We start from the raw sequence: 23977 nt of genomic DNA on the forward strand, positions 1-23977 counted from the left end.
ATTTTTATTTTAATTCGGAATTCTCTGATGTTGGCGTTCGAACCTGACGGCCAACGTCGTTAAGGAAATTTGTCGTTTTTAAACGGATCGATTATATAGGGTTTGCGATTTAGTATATAGCGGAGGTATGGGGATGCCAGTAATAATTCATCTTTTACACGGGCACCCCAAGCCCTTTTGCCCCATATACAGCTCACCCTACTTACCTATACATAATATGATTATATATATATATATAGTCGAAATAGGTACGTATATATTTTATGACTTACGCAATGAATATACAAATATATATTATTGTATGTTCTGACATTTAGAATTGTACATTGAATTTTAAATCTCATCGTTATATGTTATAAAATAATATATAAATATTTAATAGTACAGTGAAACTTCCATATTACGAAGTTTTATGAGGAACAAAAAAAAGAATCGTATTATACAAAAAGGAATTCGTTAAATAAAATCAACGCACAATTATCAATGAAGGTCATGATTCTCAAAAATAATTAGTAAACAGAAAATTTTGTCACATAGGTATAGAAGTTTCTTGTGAGTAATATATTATCAACGCAAACTTGCCGATCGTACAACATAAAAAACCGTTGAAAAACAGAAAGTTGTATCGATTTTCGTAAACATACCATAATAAATGACGATTATAAAAGAAACTTTTATATTGTCGGAATACTCAATTTTTGAAATTATTCCTGTTGTAGTTGTACGGTGTGTTTTTTGGTCCGGAATCGAGTCTGTGCAGACCACCGGTTCACTATCATCACATTATAGTCTTCGTCGCCGTCTGCATTGCCACTGAATAGGACTACCACTCATTTTTTATGCACATCACAGCTGCAGGTGAATTGAAAGAAAAAAAAAATAGAAACCATTAATCCGACGAGTCGAGCCAAATATATAGATAGTGAAAAACACTTAATGGACACCGCGAAATAATAACGTTGGAAAAATCCGATTTTTATATGATGTGTGTAAGTATAATAGGTACAGCAGGTGACGCGATCGCGGTAGCAGTCATCGATCATAACTTTGTCGTTCTCGCTCTTGACGAATAGATATCATACACGTGTGCGTGTATCTTTATATATATATAAGCGTAAAGTGGATGCACGGGAGAACGTCAAAATGTTATATATATGTACTTACATGTATAGTATAGACAAACGGGGGCCCAAAAACGGCAAAACGATGTATACGAATTGGAGTGGATATTTTTTCCGCCGAGACGGGTGATTGGGAAAGCCTACGAATACGAACTTTTATATATAGTATCGTTGCGGTTGAACAATATTACACGTACGATATAGTATTTTATACTCGATATATTATTCGCACTGCACTTGTCTTATAAACGCGCTCGCACACACGCGCGACGACGACAAATCAAATAAACATCCCAAGCGCGAAACATATTCGATAGACCCACGCGCGAGAGACCGATGGCCGCGGCGGCGGTGCGTATACATATCATTATTGTTGTTGCCGTGTGTACGGTATTATATATACCTATATATATATAGGAATACTACACGTATATAATGTATGGTGCGCGTGTGATGGCATCTTTACGACGATGTCCGCCCCTAAGTGCAAACCATAGTCGGAAGACTGGCGGGCCGTAAATAGAAGAAGGATACGATGAAAAAAAAAATACCTTCCTATATGTATACGTATGTATATATATATTATAATAACACTGCCGTTGCTGCTGCTGCTGCTGCATCGCCGCCGCATCAATATTTAGTGACGACAAGCCGTCATAAATTCAAAACGTATCGACGTCGGACGGAGGAAAAAGTGGTGTTTTTATTTTACATAATATATTATATATAAATTATCTATAAAATACGCGTCGTACTATTTTATTTGTACGCATATAATATCATACAAACACACACACACACACACACACGTATTTGCCGTCCGTCCGTATACATAAGTACTCCGCGGTGTGCAAATGTGCGATCGAAACGTAACGCGGTGTAAAAAAAGCGTCTCGCGTCCATTAATAACCGGTATATATATATATTTATCGACACTCGAGCCTACATAATATACGAACCAATATATACATATATATTGGTCCTGGTGCGTGTGCATGTACCGTATATACATAGTGTATACGATGGCGAACGTAATAAATCGCCGTTTAAACGCGACGACGACGACGATGACTTTGAACTTCATTAGCGAATTTAACCACACGTGATTGTTTATATATATATATCTATACCTACTACCCACCTACCTCGTCTAATATATATTATATATATATGTGTACGGTAAATATACGACGAGTGCTGGCCCGCGCGTGTGTGAGAGAGAGAGGGGAAGGCGATAGTGAGTCGGGGACTTGCTCCGCGACAACGAGCCGCCGCGGCCGCCGAGATATCCGCCGTTTGTGTGTCGGCGACGGTATAATAAATTACTATTATACAATGCCGCTTCTATACCGTACCTCCATATTATAATATACGTATATATATAATATACGCGTACAACGAAATATTGTGTATAATAATTATTATACTGATAAAATAATATTTTCTCTGCGTTTAGCGGTTTTTTTCGCCCTCTCATAAACCGTTTTTACACGGATTACATCACACTACCGCATGTCCAACACTGCAGCATCGCCAGATGCGGCTGCGTGCGAAATAGGTACATTTTGCACGACGTCGTACGAATAAATACAATTGTTTAAAAACGTTTAAAATTCGATGTTATAGATATACTGATTTAGTCGTACCTATTGCTGTCCAATGCAACAGTCTCGTGGCGCGGTTTAATTTTTTCTTCGGCCAATTCTAACTATTATAGGTATATTACCTAATAATATAGCGTTTATAGGGTCTACGACTGCGGCAGTCCTAGATGGTGTCTTAGCGACGGTTTCCTTTTTGAAATGTCATCCATTCTGATTCCTAAATCAGGAATTCAACTGTTTTTCATTATTTTCAAACAGAGATATTATGAAAGTAAATTGTTTTTCCGATTATGGTGAAATTATTCTCGGGTGATTTGTGGAAAAAATATAATATACATAGTTATTATTACGAATATTCTCAAATCTCGTGACAAACACCAGACTACGCTCCCAAAAGAGGTGTGAAAATGGAACAAAAACTAAGTAAAACAAAACTATGTATGCAGTTTTATAATATTATAATTTTGACATATTACGTTCGTAGTATTTTTGCGGAAAGATATAAATATAAATAATAATACCTACCTATATTACACATATATTATGATTTAACTCGAAAAATATTTCATGTAATGTCTATTTATATTTTAATGATTATATATTTTTTTCATTCTCATTCTCCGAACGTTTCGTTTTTTTTTTCAAAATTTAAATTCAATATATGTTTTTACGAATGATTATACTATACTATATCGTTCGTACATAATAGGTACTACAGATTTGTTTTCGCGTGGTGTGTGGTTGATGTTGATTATGGTGTTCATAGGTACTTCATAGACTATCTATATCCATAATAGATATTTCATGCGCGTGTCCAACCAACCGTATCTTCCCCCACAGTTACAGCTGTTTAAAAAAAACCCTACAAACAGCTAATGGCCATAGTAGCCAAGGTTAAAAAGATTAATAATACAAAAAAATTTATAATCTTTCAACGCGTGTCTACATAACAATATGTAATATTATTGAAATATCCTTACACATTCATGTCATAGAACAACAGTGCAATATATAAATATAATACTTCGCTTCACTTTTCAACTTTATGCATTAGTTGACTGATATACGCTAAGGGCCTATACAGTGGCACTTAACCTGCAGCGCCAAGCTGCAACAGAAGTCTCGGTTTGCCAACAATCAACTAATAAAGTTATGTAGAAATGTAGAATTGTAGACGTGCGGTATGGCATACAGCTTATACACTGCAAGGAGTTTGCTGTCGTTCGTCAACAAACACGGTATAACAACGGTCAACGAAATCGCGATTCATGATTTATAGGTACATAATAATAATAAATAATAATACCTATAACTGATTAACTGAACTAGTATAAATATAAGTGAACTAAAATCTATGTAAGTACGACGACCGCTACCGTTTAGGCGTAATGTACGTTTATGTACTCGCATTATGTCATCATCATTATAAATTATATTTTATATATTATTTGTACATTTTGTTTAGTTTTTTTTTTTGCTGACATATTAGGTATTATTAATACGAGAATTGTTTTAATGGTTTAACAGTTTTCGGGGTCAATTGAACGGCCATCACAATCAACGAAAATGTCGTTGGAAATTAATAGTGCTGTGATTGTACTGAATAACAAACAAATTTGCATTTGACGTGTAATGAAATCTACAATTATTATTATGTCATTAATTATGTGTTATATAATATTATACTTGTTATTGTATTAATAATACAATATAATATGTACGCTAGTCCATTTCCGTAACTATTTAAAATTAATGCGCCATCACTATATATTATAATATAGTGGTCACTATGATATTACATGATATATTGATACATAATAAATGTAGTAATATTCTCGATTAGTCGAAATTTTATTTTTGTTCCAAATCTGACCTTTGAATAATTGCTGCACGCGATTTCTACAGCATACAATTTTATACTAATCAAAAAATGTATAGTCATATTATATATTTTTAAATTACTGGGTTTTGACCAGTAAAATTTGATTCTATTTTTTTGGTTAATGAATTTTTTACAAATTTATCAACTTAAAGCAATAAGCAACTATTTTTTAAAGATTTGAATATGTAATAATTAAATTATGTATAATAAGTAAATGTAAAATAATTTACATAAAAGTAAACAATATATATAATTTGGGTCGTTCAAAAACCTACCTATCTATTTAATAATATTTAAATGTGTGATGATGTGTCTTATTATTAGTTATCGATGTAAAATTTTATGCTATAAACTATGAATCATCGTACGCTGCTTTGAGCATTATATTCTTGGTAAAATTATTATTATACATAAATACCTACTATACATTATATTTACTTGAAAAACTTTGAAAAATAACTGATTTCTCTCGGGCACAATGCCAAGTTGCACTCGATCGAATCCTGATAAGAATAATACGGCACTGACGGTACTTTATATCTTTGACATATTTTATACCTAAAACAGTATTATGAAACAAATTTATAATCAGACGTTTTGACAGAAAATATCTCCCCTTAAAATACTTATACAATATAGCTTCTTAAGAGGATCGTCGAAATAAATCGATCTACAATGATTTATAATTAAAACAGACGATGTTTTCCTGTATGTCTGTATATAACGATTATACATAATATATGTAGTAGGTATATAAATAAAACACTCCATGATAATAACAATTGTTTATAAAAATTACTGAAAATCGTCTTATGGTAATTTTTGCTAATAAAATGTATAATATAATTTTATATAGGTAATTGAATTTTTCTACAAACTAAAATTACATCTACCAGTCAATTTTGAATGTAATATTATGTAATGTTTTTTGTGAAAACGATAACGGTATGTTTAATATTATCCTATACGCATAAATTGAATATATTATAATAATTATATGACCTATAGTATAGAACACTAGCTTGCTGTACACATTAGATTAAACTAATTATATTTAATTATTATACAACCATAACCACGTGTTTAAAATTTAAACTTCGAATGATGTCTTCAACGTTCAAAAACGTAGTTGTGTATAAACATATTATGCATTTTTTATAATATATGATATATAGGCAAAAAAAAAAGATTTGATTTATCACAGCCTTTGCATTGTTATCTGGTACTGGTTAGATGGGTTAGGCGTCTATCTATACTTCAAAGAAACTGAACCGTTTTTTTCATCGTTCCACCCTATTTACACAAACACGCACAATACCTACATCCATTATATTTTATGGATGTGTGTGAGGAAGTGGTGTGCGACGGCTTTCTGTGGTGATAGTATAGTAGTAACACCTGTGCGCTTACCAAAAGGGTAATGGAATAGTTATAAACGCCAGTCCGGTGGTCACGCACAACGTCAAGCCGACAACCTCGCCCACCTGCTAGAACGCGTACGACATACAACTAGAACCTGAGTCCTGTGAAACAGAAAATGGTTGTATCGGGAAAATAGGTTATTATAAAAAAAAATAATTTGAAAAAACTATATCGAGAGCAATTCTTATTAATGATAAAATAATATTTTTAAATTTAATTATTTAAATACATATAAATGTAATAAAAGAACAGAATATAAAACACACCTCAATTATAACATAAACGTTATCTAGCGTAGTTTTCTAAGTTTAAACTGTTATGACTATATTATTATGTAAACAATAAATGAGTTGTGATGAGATTCTTGAATTTTTCATAAAATTTTAATTATTATTTTTTACTATCATTATAACTATTAAATTATATGAAAAAATAAGTTAAATGTTCCATTTGAATCGTTATGCATTCAAAAAACAATCTTAAGCGGAGACGATTAGGTTAAATTATTATTTAAACATCTTACCGTAAAAAGTGTGGATACTAAATAGGTTCATTCGCTACAGCTTTATTTGCAGTGTGAAAAAGAAATTTGACTTTTCCATCAGACGGGTAGAAAAGAAATTTACAAAGATATGGTAAGGAATTTACAATAACTGATAATACATGTGATAAAAATATGCGAAATTCAAATAAAGAGTTTGACAGGTTACATAAACATGATAAACAAGACTCACTTATTCGTATGGATCATTAGTCATTACTTTAACTTTTTATTTAAATAAAAGTAACAATTTGTAAATTGAGTTCATTGTTATTATTTGAATATAAGACTATTTATTTATTTATTTAATAATTGAGTACGGATTTTCGTTTACACTATAATATTATCTACACAAACCCTATATAGCATTATATACGCAAATAAATTATTATATTATCAAATAAACACTATATTTTCCAAAAAATAAATCTATATTAGTACCATAATTCAGTAAAACGCTTGTAACATTTGATAATCCATACGACGATACCTCAATTTTTTGGGCAAAGCAATAAAAAAGAGGTTTTTTCGGGTTATTAAGAGTGTCTGCCACATTTGTGCGTTAAAAATTGTACGAATAAAAATAAAACCTTATAATACATGTATAATTTATTAGAATTGATGTGTATATTATAATAACTGTATGTCATGTAAATTATCCTATTTTTTTAAATGCCTGTACGCAAAATATAACACAATGTTTATCTGCAGCGCGCACGAAAATAATTTTAAATTTTAAATAGTCGATATAAGAACTTTATTAACAACGTTATTGATGATAAATCAAAAATTTATGATTTTATTTGATTGGGGTTTCATAGAAAACATGTATGTTATATTTTATTTATTACTTTCAGGATATGCAATAAAATTATAATCAATATATACATATGTAAAATGTATAAATCTCTAGTTTAAATGGCGATTCAATGAATATATACGACATTTTAAGGGTTGGTTATACTGTTTATCATACATTAATGCATATTTGTGTACATTTTAATTACTAAATTTAATTTAATTTATTATTTTTATGTTTATGGTTGTCATGGCTAAAAATAATTGGATTTAATATAATCATAATATATTATGTATATAATTATACAAACGTTGTTTAAAATGATAGATTATGAACAATTGGAATAATTTTTATCTTGTTTCATTACTATACTTTAGTGTATAAATTATATAACTATCAAAATTTCATAAAATATAACAGCACTTAATACTAATATACCTACACTTTATTTACCTATCTATAAAAACGAATTCATGGCGGTGGGGACTGGGGAGGAGGACAATGAGCTTTTCCCAATCTGAACATGTTATGAATTAAATATTTATTTATATTATAAATATTTATGCATTAAAAGTATGAAATTATTAATTTGTTAATGGTGTCCATTTAATGTTATCTATAATCAATTATAATATGTATTATTTATTAAAATTATAACTATAGTTTTTGTTGGAAAAAAAGTGACTTCACACCTTTTCTACCTAGATCCACAAACTAACTCTCTCTATGCAATATGCATGGTTAAGAATCTGTATTAGACGGCCGAATAGACGATATTATATGCTTGAGCGTAATATTATATAATATATAATAGATGTCTTTAACGTTTTTAGACATTCGTATGCGATTTCCACCGGTTTTTCGTTACGCATTTGAATCGTTTGATTTATTTCATCCGGAAGAAAATAATAATATGATATATAGATTGCGTACCTTACTTATAATTTATATCTAGGTATTATATGTATATAGGTATACGGTCGTACAGTGTAATACGGCGGCAGTAAATCGTTCGGTATTTAGTGTTGTAAAAGCACATTTTTTCCGCAGTGATCGCAATACCCTCTTCATGTACACCTATTATAATGTAGTGTGTTTTATGTACGTATATACGTGTTCACGTCGTTTTAAGACATTGTGTATGTGTCGGAACCAGCCGTCGACAATAATAATAATCAATTGGAGATTGTTGTACACGCGTATTATGTGATTCCGGTGTACAGCGTTATGCGTACGTGTGCGAAACGAATAGATACCATGAGGGCCGAAGAACGAGAGAAAGATAGAGGGAGAGAGTGAAAGAGAGGGAGAAAAAGAGATACGGCTCGACGGCGACGATGGGAAGAAACGCGTCGTCGCCGCAGCGCGAGGACGCATAAATCGCGAGGTTGGCAGCGTATGACGCTTCGGGTCGTAAATTTATGAATTACGAGGGCACACCACTGAGTCGGTACCATAATATACGCTGTACCGTCGTTGTTGTATACAGCCATGAATGCCGGCCAATCCAATATGATAATTACCAAAAAATTGCGCTACGCGCGCGCGCGATTGTGTGTGTCAGGGGGGATAGGGTCGTCGCAGCAGCAGCAGTGGCATCAGAAGCGTCGTGAGAGATAGCTAGGAGGGTCGGTTGAAAGACACATGGCGGTGGCGGTGTGCGTGGAGATAAAAAGAGCGTTTAATTTATGGGCTGGCGGATCGAGTCGAGAGAGGATCCGACACGACCATAACAAAGGAAGAAGTTTCGACCGCTGCCGGTGGAGTTTTGCGCGGGTTTCGTCGGCGGCGATCGTCCTGCTCCTGTATGACGCCGCCGCGCGAAAGGGGTCCACCACCGCTCGAGTAGCTCATAAATTTGTCACTTTTATTGTGTTGCCCGTTATGCGTGTGTGCCCGTGTCGCACGCTGTATATGTGTGTGTGTGTGTTTGTGAGGGAGAGAGAGAGATAACGTAGGCTACTGTGAATCGAACGATACCGGTCGGTCGGCCGGGTCATGGAAAACTCATTTGTACATTATTATATCTATACATACGTATTTGTTACGACGTTTCGCCACGGAAGGTGATTTCACAAGACACAATAATAATGCACAATGCTACTACTCGTATTTTCCGACTACCATTACTACCACTATAATATACCGAACGCTGATAATATAATACGGTTTATCATAATTCACAAACACTTAAAAACTAATCAGGTTAAAAACCCGAATTCAATAATGAAATTATAGCATATATTATACAGCAATATTATACATTTTAAGAAAAAAATAAAATAATAATTAACTATTGTACACATAAAAAAAATATTAGATGTATTTCATCATTTATTAAATTAATAATAAGGAAATTAAAATACTAGAAGACTGTAAATGCGCACCTTGCGGGCTCCAAACACGCAGAGCATGTCAATAGCAAAACTTGTAGTAGGGTGTAGCGGCGAGCTTAATTTTAGCCTAATAATGTCAAGATGAGATACTTCGTTTACACATGCGTGTTTTTTGTCTTCGTCTTACAAGTTCGTAATATATAACGGTGCTACACTCACTTGTGTCAAGAAGGGCGGAGAAGGGAGCTAATGTAATCGCGTTTCGTAAGTGGCTACTCCATTTTTGGGCAAAGTGGTGTGAGGTATCACCGGTGAAGCAAAAGTGACGTATCGGATGAACCACCGGTTCACTCAAATTTTTGACTAAGTATTCTATCGGTCAAGCACGAGGTGCTGTCATCACAGTCGAGTGTTTGAATCACGTATACTCGGTAGTTGATAGTCGGTCAAGGTTGTCACGCAATATTTTATGTAAAAACGTTATTAGAACTATTATCTTTATAATGTATAAAGTTTAATAATGAAATCAAAATTCACTAATAAAAATTTCGATTTTGACACACCACAAAAATTTGAATAAATACATCAAAGGAAAAAATGGGGGTAAATGCATGGTACTTGGTGATTGAATTATTTTACATTATGAAAAAATATGAGTTATAAGCCGAGAGTTGGATATTGCACGTATTTATTGCACATAGATATAACTGCTATATAAAATCTATAATTATATATTATATTGTACACCTAGGTACTCAATTTATGGATTCCTTTAATATAATTAATTATGTTCAACATCGGTTAAACATGCGTACTGTATATACGGAAATCATTTTAAGTTGAATAATCTTTATTTATTATTAGCAAACAAAACTACTTATTGCTACAATTAAATAGTTAATTTAGTTTAATAATTCTAAAAAATAATTAGTTTTATCAGTTTTTCATCCGATTTTTAGATTTTTTCTGCAATTTATGGCATAATACGCATTGTTGCGTATGAGTCCAAAAATTAGTTATAGTTATATTATTATATTATCACGTTTCGATATACTTCAAATTAAAATTATATATTATTTATACTAGTTATTGCAACTTACAGATTACTAATATCTTATCGTCTATAATTATAATTAGACCACTTTTACGCATACTCTAAGTAGTTCTGTAATTAAGTTACATAAACATTATCATTTTATGTGAAATACAATTAACGTCCAGAAAACTCAGAATACGATCTATATAATCAAAATCAAGATCAACCGGTTCGGTAAATAGTAAAATTTATATGTTAATTGATTTTATCTGATCATTTTTTTAATTAGACGATTTCATCAGAGCGTATAGGTATTAGGTATATTATTCGAAGTTAAACTGACGAATTATAAACTATTATAAATATGTACAAAATTAATTATAGAGTTTATTTCGAAAAATCACTAATAACAAAATCAGCCTTATTATTATTATTGTATTACACATTTGGTTATACAAAAAAAAAAAATCACATTTCAATATTATTTGTAAAAAAATTCGCAGGCCATAATATTATAATATATAAACATATAAAATACGATTACGATAGCCGATAGCAGAAAGATGATAGAATAAATTGACAAATAAAATTTTTTACAAATTAACTCTATAATTTACAGCTATATTCAAAATCCTTAATATGCAAAAATATGCAAAATAAAGATAAAATATTTTTATCTTTAGTGGTGAAACGGATTTTTATTTCATCATAACTATAATTTAGACTTGCCAAGAAAAAATATACAGTGCTAAGACACCCTAACCTTATTTATACTTGACTATTGCGATTGCATCAATATTCTACTATTTTTAATACAATAAAAGTTTCGTGTACATGCATGTCTTTACGTTGTAAAAATATAATATTATACGTAAATTATAATGTATACCTAATATTTAAAAAAAAAAACAAAAATATGTCGTCGGGTGGGACTATTTGGTCGACAGATTTATTTCATCAACATTCAGTGCTACGGCTGCAAACATAAATATGTACTCGTATAAGTCGTATACATAAAAATATATATTATGTTATATGAGAGACGGGACGTCCAAAAACCGCTTGTGAGTTTCAAATTGGCGGACGGCGCCGAGCATTAAAATTTATTTCATTGGGTTCGAGTCGCAGCTATTTGATAATAATAATAATAATATATGTTACTAAAACAATATATTCTCGGACGGCAAATAAAATATATAAACAAACAAAATGCGATCGGTCGACTCATTGTTTGTGCACACGACAGCGGCGTTCAGATTTCTATCAAACTCGCGATTTTTAGTGACCCGTACGTAAGAAGAATCGTATATACACACGCGCAACACAAACTACATATTATAAATTATAATATACGTACAATAATAATAATAATAATATAATTTCAACTTCTAAGCCGTATTCGGAATTGACCCACGTCGTGTAATGTGCGCACTCGAAGATTTCTTCTCCATCTCTCTCTCGTAGTCTCATGAGTGGTTTTTGTTCTTGCTCCCTCCCCGACCGCTAGTCCATCGGTCAGCGTGTATCGCGCGCCAGTATAAAATATATAATAATATATAATTCAACCAAGACGACATCAATAAATTAACCGGACTAATTCCTGAAACGCGGGCGCGTTCTCGGGGACTCGGAAAAAAACAGGCCGCGACGTGGACAATAGAGTTAATCCGCGGCGGTCGGCGCGTCTTTCAAACTTAAAACGTCCGGAATGTGACACCATATACCCGATTACACCGCGACGCGCACACCCATTGTCTGCAATCGTGCGGCAATAGGTGTGTGTGTGTGTGTATATGTGCATAATATGCAGAAGTAAATACGCCGGCCTACCTATATACTGTAGGTAACAACAACGACGACGACGAGAAAGAGTCTTGCGAACGTAGAGAAAAAAAACAGTTTGCTTCGGCGAAAACAATAATGCGAAATAAATAAAACGACGTGTTCTCCGCGTCCGCGATAAATCAACGGCGAACAGGGTGCGCGTGCGCGACGCATTTGATGTCATAATAGTAATAGTAATATGAATATTATTGTGATCGCTATGTACATTGTACATAGTATACAACCCATATGTTATTATTATGTTAGCTGCTTGCTCTGGAAAATCTGTTATCTCGAATAAATGTAACACGTATAAGGTACATACGGTTATTGCTTACTCTGTACCGGTGCAACGTCGCCAGAGATTGATTTTATAGCCTATATCAGCGGTTCCCAATTGGTGGTCCGCGGAACCCCCAGGGTCCGCGGTTGTGTTGTTCTGTAGTGATATTTTTATTTTAGTTTAGTGAAATTATTAACTTTGTAGTAATATGAAATTCCGAGATTTTTTGACTATTAAACTTGATTATCGCGAAAAAAAATAGATAGGTAATCAATTTCATAGAAATAAATATCATTATTATCTTCACTATTACACTATTATTACTATAATTCAGAATGTGAAGCCATACTTATTATTTTCTTTCCATTAACCAATAAAACATATTTTGGACATATAATTTAAAGTAAACGATCAACATATTTAGTATTAGTTAGTAGTCTCAGTCATTACTGGTCAGCGTCCAGCGATTAGTGCTGTTTATAAAATTAAAAATTAAATCATATTGAAAATAAACCGTACAAATTTATTTCTCATTCTCATAATAAAATAAAATTAAAAAGTAAGTATTTATAAAAAAGGGGTCCGCGGACCAATTTAAGTTATAACTAGGGGTCCGTGGCTTCACACTAATTGGGAACCGCTGGCCTATATGGGTACCGCGCGAGGGAACAGATAGAGATCACTTTTAGGATTTTAGGAAAATGTCGTGTTATTACTTATCAGAATGATTTAAATTTTTAATTCAAAAAGACGATTTACACCGCAATTTCGAAATGAACTGTCGATACTTATACTGTTTTACTTGTTTATTTCGTACGATATTATATTATAATATACGGTTTTATTTTATTTCGACTATAGTAATTTATTACATTACTAAGTATAAACCTTTATAGTAACTCTTTGCGCTACTATACAATCATCGAAAGAGAAATATAAATATATCGGGAAGTGGGGCACTCGCCCACGGTTTTTCCTTTTTCTCGTCTTGACCACCGCTTTCGGGACCGTTATTTACGGCGGAAAAACGGTCATAGAGCACATTCATCGTGGTCGTTGTCGTGGTCTTCGTCGTCGTCACGGTCTGTCGGCGCTTTTCTCTCGGTATCGGACAATATTTCGTCCTCGATAGTTTTCTAATGGGTTTTATTGCGGTCCGATAAACAGCATTTGTTTTACACACGGCGACGACAACGAAAAATCGACACGAGCAAACTACCCGTTTTCGCGGAGGAGGTGGAATACAACAATAACGGCAACAACAAAAAAATGTTCATATATTACTATATATATTATTTTATAGATATATGGATACGTTTTCACATAAATAATAATATATTCACTGACGTCGCAATAAAGTATTGGCAGAACGATGCAAAACAACAGCGCGCGTCGATATATTGTATATTATTATGTGTAGGCATGACGTGTGCGGCTTATCGCAGTATATATTATTATAATGTCGTATGTGGCGTTTAAACGTCGCCGTCGCCGATCACTCGAACTCCGGTCCAAGGATATTGTGCATTTTGATGGGATTTATAGTGACTAGCGTTGTGTACACGTGTGTGGGATGTGTGTATTAAAATCAAATAGTTTATATAATATACGAATACAAACTGCGTTGTTGGTCTATATGATAATAATAATATTATAGAAACCGGTCTCATGGCCGCGCATTTCCTTGACAAATCAATAACGGGGCGTTGTATATATATTCCATATTATTATATTTATATTAGGTATACATGTTGTAAACGTGTGGCGGTCTCGGAGACAGTACATCAAGTATACGACCGTCTTGGAGCTCTTGGGCGCGTCTCGAATCTAATAACCCATAGCGACTGTCGTGTACTGTGTTGAGGAGTTATTGCGATAATCCGCGTGCCGTACAGCCGACTAAAACATAAGCGGTGTGTTATCGGGGAAGCTTACTATTTTAGGGGTCAATAGCTTTTATCTTTGGCCATGACTACTTGCGTCCCCGAGTATTGAATAACAATTTTAAAATTGTTGCTATTATACAAGTATTAAATTTGGTCATTAGGTATTAATTGTATTACGATTATATTATGTCATCTTATGCACTATCTATCACCGCTACAATATAAAACATAAATACTACTTGATAATAACGTCAATTGTACTTAAAAAATAATAAAAATAAATTCTGTACCTAAAATTTATATTATGAATACTTATATAAAATCAATTAAGTATTATATAAATTTATATTATATAGAATTGATTTTCTTATACAATACGGCAATACCGCATCTTATTAGTCAAGATAAATAAAATAAAGTTTTGACAAAATTAAAATATGTCTATGCATTATTATTATAATATAGTTTACAATAAGATCAGAAGCATGGCTCACGTAGACGTGAATGGCAGCCGGTAATTTTATAATCTTATAAAAAAAATTTAAAAAGCTGGACTGAATATTTCTTTCAGAACTTACAGATGATTTCGAACTACCTATAGTGTTATATACAGAATAAGAATTCATTATTCATTCATTAGGTGTCGCGGACGTGGAAGTGAATAAATAGCCGAAAACTAATTTTTCCCATCTCTGACTTTGTTCTGATAAACTTAGTAAAAAAATAAGAAGCTACAGTAGGTAATTATAGTAATAGGTAGACTATTTGTATAGGTACTATATATTAGGTTTATGATATTCCATGACAATAATCCATGAATATTATTATTTCTTCCAAGACTGAAGAACAAAAACTTGTGTATTACTCGTATTTGGACGTAGCATATAGCTTAATTATTTAGCTATATGGAGAAAATAACAAAACGGTTACTACCATTTTTCTTGAATAAGACACCATACGCCCGCTACCTAAAAGATTTTCATAGCGCTTATCAATGTTCCTTAAAGTTCAGGGGAAAGAGGATAGACCTAGAACTAATGTTAAACGTGTTATAGACGACTCTGTTATAGTAGTCTAGTCAGTTACATGATGTACATTGTACACCCAAGTGGCCAACGTCCTACAGTACTCCACATGTGCATAATGTAATTAATATTGTAATGATTAACCATAATATTATATTTGTTTAATTGTTTCCTAATAAACTACATTTACGATGAACCGAACGTTAATAGTTTAGTACCTGAGAATTAAATGACATTTTGACAATAATTAAATTTTTTAAACTTAAGTATATTTATATACGTATTTAAATATAATGTCTGAAGTAGGTATTTTAAGTGTTATTTTTAAGTATATAGGTACTGACACAGTACCAACAATGATTATTGCGTAATAATGGGATTATATAGAAAAATAGATTTGTGTGATGCAAGGTTAAGAATACATAATTTACTGTGGACTTACCAAATTTCTCAATTACAAAAAAAATAACAATAATATCTGGATCGTAGTTTTTATCTTTTTGATAAAATTAGTCAAAAATCTTGGATAAATAAATGAAAATTAATTAATCTGTACGAATGAATAATATGAATAGCTTTGAATAAGTTATTATAAATTAAAAACACTATGATATCATATAAATTTATTCTATATGTTTAGTTTAAATTTGGTACGATTACTGTGAAAACTGTTCCGTTTGCCCCGCGCATAAAACTGGTGGTGAACTACATGGACGTGGCTTGTCTCCTACTGCGGTATAAATTTAACGACCACGGTCCATATTGTACACCAACATGGAATATTTTCAACCAAGTGACCACGATATTTCTATTCATTTTTTTTTCTACACCTTCGTCATACAGTTTGATTCTTGATCAAACCGTTTAGCGATGTCGTTGTCATCGTTGTTGTTCACATGAATACGTAATATTAGTAATATTATGCAGTGCGACGAAATTCTAGTGGACAAGTCAACAAGTCATATTATACACGACATTATATACTTACAAGCCTTGTGTTTCTCGAAGATTTTATTCCATCAGAGAGCGGCTCTTCTTGGCTCTAGGTAAGAATCACCTATGTACTCGTATTATTTATAGATTCGTCGTAATAAGATAGACAATTATAATTCATACGACCGTAAAGCATTGGAATTATTCGTTACTTACGTCATTACCTGGAATTTATAAAATTCTATAAACTTAAATATAATTCGTATAATATTACACATTTATATTAATATAATATGACGTATACAAAGGTATTTACTATTCCATTATCACTGCGTTTTACGTTCACGTCGTTAACACACTCCCACAATATGTACGTATAATATAGATAAGTGCCAAATTTTAGAAAAATATTCAATTAGTTTAGATTTTCAATGTGTGAAGGTTAGGTGGTTATTAAAGACTACCTAGTGAAAAGTGAAATTGTTTTAACACGGTAGAACAACATTCAACAACTATTTAAATTTGTAAAATTTAAGTTAAATCTTAATGTAAAATTGTCACGTGGTATGAAATAATAAAAAAAATATACTGAAACAATATATTATGGACATGGAGTATTATTGTGGATTACTGTCGCTCCGTTTATTGTATTTATATATTTTTATAACGCATAATTTACCTACACATGTTTATAAAATATAAGTTAACCTTTAAAGGCTAGTCACGTGACGTGATTACGTGAGGGTATTAAATTTATAAATTTCTAGCCCTCAGATTATAATATTTATTTTTAAATAATGTGAAAACATAAGAATATATTTTAATGAAATTAAACGTTTTAGAAAAATTGTTTACGTTTAGGTATTACAAATATAAATAGGTAGATACGTAGTTCCCAACATGCCAACGACACTTGAGAGTTATGACATTATTACATTAATGTTACTGTTCTATGATTCCTATGAACTTCTTTTAAATTCTGTATAACCGTATAGGCACGTACAATTATTAATTATGTATTAAAATTGTACGTTTTAATTAATTATAAAAGCAGTTAAGCAAATCGTATAAATATAAAACTTACAACTTTGTATTATATTATGCTGTTATGTAATAATATTAAAGCTTTGTCGTATTAGCTTCGATTTTAAAAACATTTGCAATTACTTACCCAATCAAAAAATTGTTTTTAAACATTGTAACGATCGCCAATATAAGAACAATAATAATAGTTATATATATTATAATATTATACAGCATTTGTTACGCATAATATTATATAATAGGTTAAGGGTAAGAGATTCCGAAAACAAAAAATTAAAAAAACATTCACATACTTTTCAGGCGTAAAATGCCACCGTAATGTATACCGTTTTGTTTTTGCTGTCTTAATAAAACGGGTAAACTAAAAACAATACCGAAAACAGCTTTATATTATTATTAGGTACGATATAAGTATAAATGTATCTAGGTGGACCGGTTTAGTCTACAACGGTAGAAAATAATGTAATACATTAGTAGACATCGCGCCCGCGCGAGAACAATATAAAATCTATTGGTGGCAATGAGAACATTAGCGTATAGTTAGGTAGAGTACAGCTATATGATATATGTGAAGTATAGTTTTTAATAATTGCGTTTGGGAAATCAAAAAAACAAAACGCTTCGAAAACCAGTTGTGACTTGCAGGGCGGCGGCAGTGCTCTCGCGGAAGGGTTGAAATGTAGGCGACTCGTGTAAAGATTTGAACGAGGGGTGATATATTAAGTGTGTGAGTGTGCGACGTGCATATATACAACCAGACAGGCTGCGAAGGATTACACGAAGGATTTATGTCTCGCGCGGATCCCTATGGCAGGGAGGCGTCGCTGCAAAGGAGACCACTCGAGACGCACCGCTCGGTAACACCTACCTATATAATATAATATTATATTATAACACCCCGCCGTCGACGATAATTAAACTATAATAAACCGTCCGATCATTATATTATAATATTCAACGGGTTTCGCATGCATGTGTGTGCTGTGCTCGTACTATTATTATTACATACGTAATATATATTATACAATATGTATATTGTATATGGGTATTACACTATTACATAGTCATTGTGCGAATGGTAATTTCACGGCAAAGAATATATTATATTGTAACGGTGGTGCGACGTATATACGTTTTTAATGGATCCGAGTGCTTCCCTCACACCCAGACGGAGGGTTTTGGTGGCCAGGAGTTAACGGTTTCCATATTACCGCAGGTATGTAAGTATGAGGTATTACGAGAAGGAAAAGAATAGTTTTCTAGCGTGTTTCAACTGGGGCCCTGTATACTGCACTGCCACGACCGAAAACCTAAAAAAATCTCGGACAGTGCGCTCACGCGACGAATGACAATGTCTATAATATATGATATATTATAAATGTATAAATGTATGCGCATTACGGGTCCTTAGGATTTGCATGACAAAGTATAGTGTCCCGTACGATGCAAGGAAAACGCTCGCGACTATTTATCATCCACCGCTATGACGTATTTTCGTCCAGGATTTTAGGGACTTGTCTCGATATAATATAATAGTCTCGTTTTACCTATATATTAGTATTATATTGTATAAATGTACACCAATGCTCCGATTACAACCGCAGACGATAAATATATATGCGTACATAAAACTGCAATAAACATTGTATAATGGCACCCCGAGTCATCCTCGAAGGGTTGTCCAGGTAGAAGCGACTACTGCAGAGTACCTATATATACGCGCGAATTATATAATATACGACTGTCGGAGGACGACTAAGACGACGACGACGATGACTATGGTTAAGGAGAGTATACATGGTGGCGCGGGGGAGGTCGTGTCTCTCCGTGAGAATTATTTATTGGGGTCGACTTTTCTCGGGGACGCGACACCGCGCGCGAATCGGGTGAAGTTTTGCGGATTTCCAACGTCGGACACTTCAAAGCGCCTCGTGGATTAACTCGTTCGGCCAGCTAGCCGGTTCGGACGCGATTCTTCTCTTCCGTTCTTTCTCACTCTCTATATTGTTCTCTTTCAGTTTCGATGTTGCGGTCGAATAATACAGATTTATCGCACGCCAAATGCGATTTTATCTCGTCATCCGAGTGCGGTTCAAAACCCCTTTTGTTTTAACGCCGCCGAGATTTTGCCGGCAGGATGATCAAATAAGTTTAACTCCGAATTTCGTGCAAAGGTCTCGGTAGTGTATACTGTATATCATAGTGTTTTTATCTACTATCTAATTTGTGTGTGTGTCACTGCGTTGTGTATTGGTAAACCGCGGGGACTCAGGGACGAGTTCACTAGTAATCATACAGTCGGGTTGCTTGTGGTGAACTTTTATAATATATTTTTGAAGTGGTGGTTTGTACTTTATGGTTTTAAATTTTATATTAAAAAAACGAAAAATATATTTTTCACCTCCAAATCAAACGGTAGACAAAAATCGATGAAACCGGTTTTACTACATTACATATAAATCATATAATCTTTCAATTTTATTAAGTATAAATTGTACTTGTTGTCTTTGAATTTGAATATAGATATGCTTTATGGGATACCACAAAATAAATACATTAACTTGTATACAACTATAATAAATCGACATTCGTGATATATTTACGCAAACTATAAGGGTCGTCCATGGTATAAACTATAAAGAGTACATGAAAATACTTAATTATAAAAATTAAAAATTAAAAAATACGTATTGTGTAACAACTTTTAAAACGTATAGATAACGAAAATTAATTATAAATATTATAATATAAAACATTCCAATGAGATTTGTATGATATAGATAAAATGATAGAAATTGTATGATATTAAAAATACAAGTTTTTGAGATTGACATTCACAATAAGACATGTACATATTGGTAATCTTAAACATATTCAGAACTGCGAAGGTTTTCTGATCACTAAACGACGAACTGCAGCCTGCAACACATGAATAATTGCGCAATTAATTTAATACTGTAAAACGGAATGGTTATATGAAAGGCAATATTGATTAGTAATTAGACGAATTTAAAATGTTTTGGCGACACGGCCATTTACATCAGTCATCAAAAACTTCCTCATCAAACGATTAAATTCCCACTTAATAGTGCATAAAAATATTTTTATGAATGATGTATATACCATAACTACTCAATTAGCGTTCCGATCACTTTAAATCGTTGTTTGTCATAACTCATAAGCGTGTGTAATAAAATTACATAATAGTTACTATTAAATCACAATTTATATAATATATAATTATAATATACTGACGTGCAGCACAAAAGATCGAGAAATGATTCTAACGTGGATGTCGATAATAACCATTTTGGAATATTATTTTTTAATTGAGTGTAACAAACTAATTTGTATTTAAGACAATGCTTACAATTGCATAGCAGATGAGGTAACTGTGTAGTGAACAGGAAAAACTGCAACTAAGAATTGTAAGAAATAATATCGTCTAAATGATAATAAAGAAATTAAGAGAAATAAAAAATTAAAGAAAATTGTTCTTTAAGGTTTAAAAAAAAAATAGTTTTCATACTTTTTACAGTAGGCATTATATTCTAATAGATAGTACTATGTTTACATGGCAATTATAAAAATACTGATAATTTGGTTAATGTCTCCTGTCTGCACTTGTAAATGAATAGAATGAATAAATAAAAACAATTAAATTGATACATCTGCAAATATTGAAGTCGTTCAATGAATTTACCACAGTTTGCATTAAATTTAAATAATATTCTTTACAAAATATTAACTTTATTATGCGATTAATACAGAGGAATTATGTAGTAACCTAATAAACGGTGTATAGTTTAGGAATTATAGTTTAGTTTTGCGGTCATCAGCTTGTCAACATTGAAGTTTTGAATTTTGTTTTGATGTAAATCGAATTCAATTTATTTGTATTTCATTTTAATACATTTAGAGGCTTTCAGACATATTAAGATAATAGTAACCATGGTAAAATACTTTATTTTTTTATAACAGTAAAAATTTAAATAATTATTTATATTTAAACATACCTAATAAGTAATAATAATTAACTATCGAATAATTATACAATGTCTATAGTTAATTTTGAAAAACCTCAACCAAAAATATCAGAACCTGATTGGTATTACAAATTAACTGAATTAAGAGGCGCTTGTGACAAAATCAGGCGTAGTGCATTTGCATTAGAGCATGAATCACGTAGATTAAGAAATGAGACAGGCCTAACTACTTATTGAGGTACACACCTAAATACACAACTTTATTAAATAATTTGTTAAGTATTTATAAAAACAATTCTTATGAAAATACTATACACCATTATTAAAACAACATTATAATTTATCAAAATAACTATATGTAGTTCATTTATATGAAAATATTTTTTTACATACAATAATATATTTTATTAAATTTTATAATTATACTTTATCATTTCAATAAATCATTTTTATAATATTTATAAAACCCCATAAAATAAAAATAAATGGAATTATTAATTTCATAAATTTTCAATCAATATAATATTTGTTTCATCATGTAAATAACATCTTTTATCATGTGAATAGAATATATTTATTAACGTTTGATAAAATATATTTATTAAAATTGATCGTTATTTTTGGTTCAGTGTACCTACGGTATACATTTGTATTTCCGAAAAAATTATATTATTTTAGTTAAATACCATGTGTGTTTACACTTTATACTTATCATCAATAAAAAACTTATTTACTCATGATAAAACGTACGGAAAAAGTCTTGTTTTGACGTGGGAACCGGGAACTGAGAATTATTTGAAAAGCCGCTGCTGGGGATCGCGCTCATGTCCGTCTTAACAGTAATAATAATATGAACTACGAACGCGCTTCAGAATAGTATATGTCTGATGCTCTGATGTGAAAAATGTTTATTTATTAATTGTATTATTTTTTATTTCGAAGAGTTATAACGTTATATATGTATACAATTACTAAGAAAAATAACAAAAAGATATAAAAAAATAAAACGTTTAAAAAGGAATAATTTTTACAAAATAGGTAAACAAATATACAAATAAATCAACTTGTAGATTTCAGTCAACTCGAAATATTTAATAAGTAGCAGGTATTGGCAGTAACTCATCTCCGATAACCCAAAAGTATTTGTGGGACTTAATTCCGATGGTATTAATCTTCTAACTCTGGTTTGCTAATATTTATGATTTCTCGATAATATTATACAAAGTAAAAACTGTCTATCAGGAATATTGTATTCAATTGTTGTGGTTTTATACACAGCAATATATGTAAATATTCGTTTAATATACCCTAGTCCAAAATGAGCTTTTCATAGAACTTATTAATAACTTGAATCACATCTTCCAATATTTGTTTGTATATTCACTGATTATACAAGTAACAGAATAAGAAAATTATAATTCCGCTCATTAATAATAACATAATATATAATCATATATAACTTGAACACTACACCTATTGGATAAAACCGAATGGAACCATAATAGCAAGATATAATACACGAAAAGATTAATGAAACAAAAAATAAATATACAATAGTATAAAAGAATGGGGTGATAATAAAAAAATTGGAGGTGCTGAAGTCTATCTATTTTATTTTTATGATGTTTACTTATGGTTATTATATTGGTTATACCTATTTCTATTAAAATCTAAATTAACATAGAATAATTTAAGAGTGCTAATTTCAAAATTGGGGTTGTTAAGCCCATCCAGTACCCCCGAATTCCACATATAGCTTAACTGAAACAAATTATACTGATTATTTAATGTGGAAAGCTACAAGATGCATAAAAAGACCTCGTTGCTCACGTACCACCATATGTATTCGTAATAAAGAAAATTTATTGAAATCGAAAAATTTGGGCTCACCTAGGATAAGATAAATCCTAAAGCCTAAGTATATTTTCAATACTTTAACAGTATATTTTAACTAAATGATATCACTTTTACACTTGATATGATTCAACGATGTACATTTCTTGATGAAACAAGAACAAAATATAGTATTTCGTACTTTAAGAGGTCCCCCTACAAAATTGACACTTTCAATATTGCTACAAAAAAAAAAAAAAAACAGCTGATCTTGATGAGATAAGCCTACAAATACCTAAACTAAAAGACTAAGAAACCCATTAAATAACAAACATTTGAAAAAATTAAAGCTGTACATCAACGCAACTGCAGCTAAACAATTTCTTGACAATTCGTAAGACTTTAAGTGCCTCGAACACTTG

The sequence above is a fragment of the Aphis gossypii genome, chromosome 1 (assembly GCF_020184175.1).
Source record: "Aphis gossypii isolate Hap1 chromosome 1, ASM2018417v2, whole genome shotgun sequence".
NCBI lineage: Eukaryota > Metazoa > Arthropoda > Insecta > Hemiptera > Aphididae > Aphis > Aphis gossypii.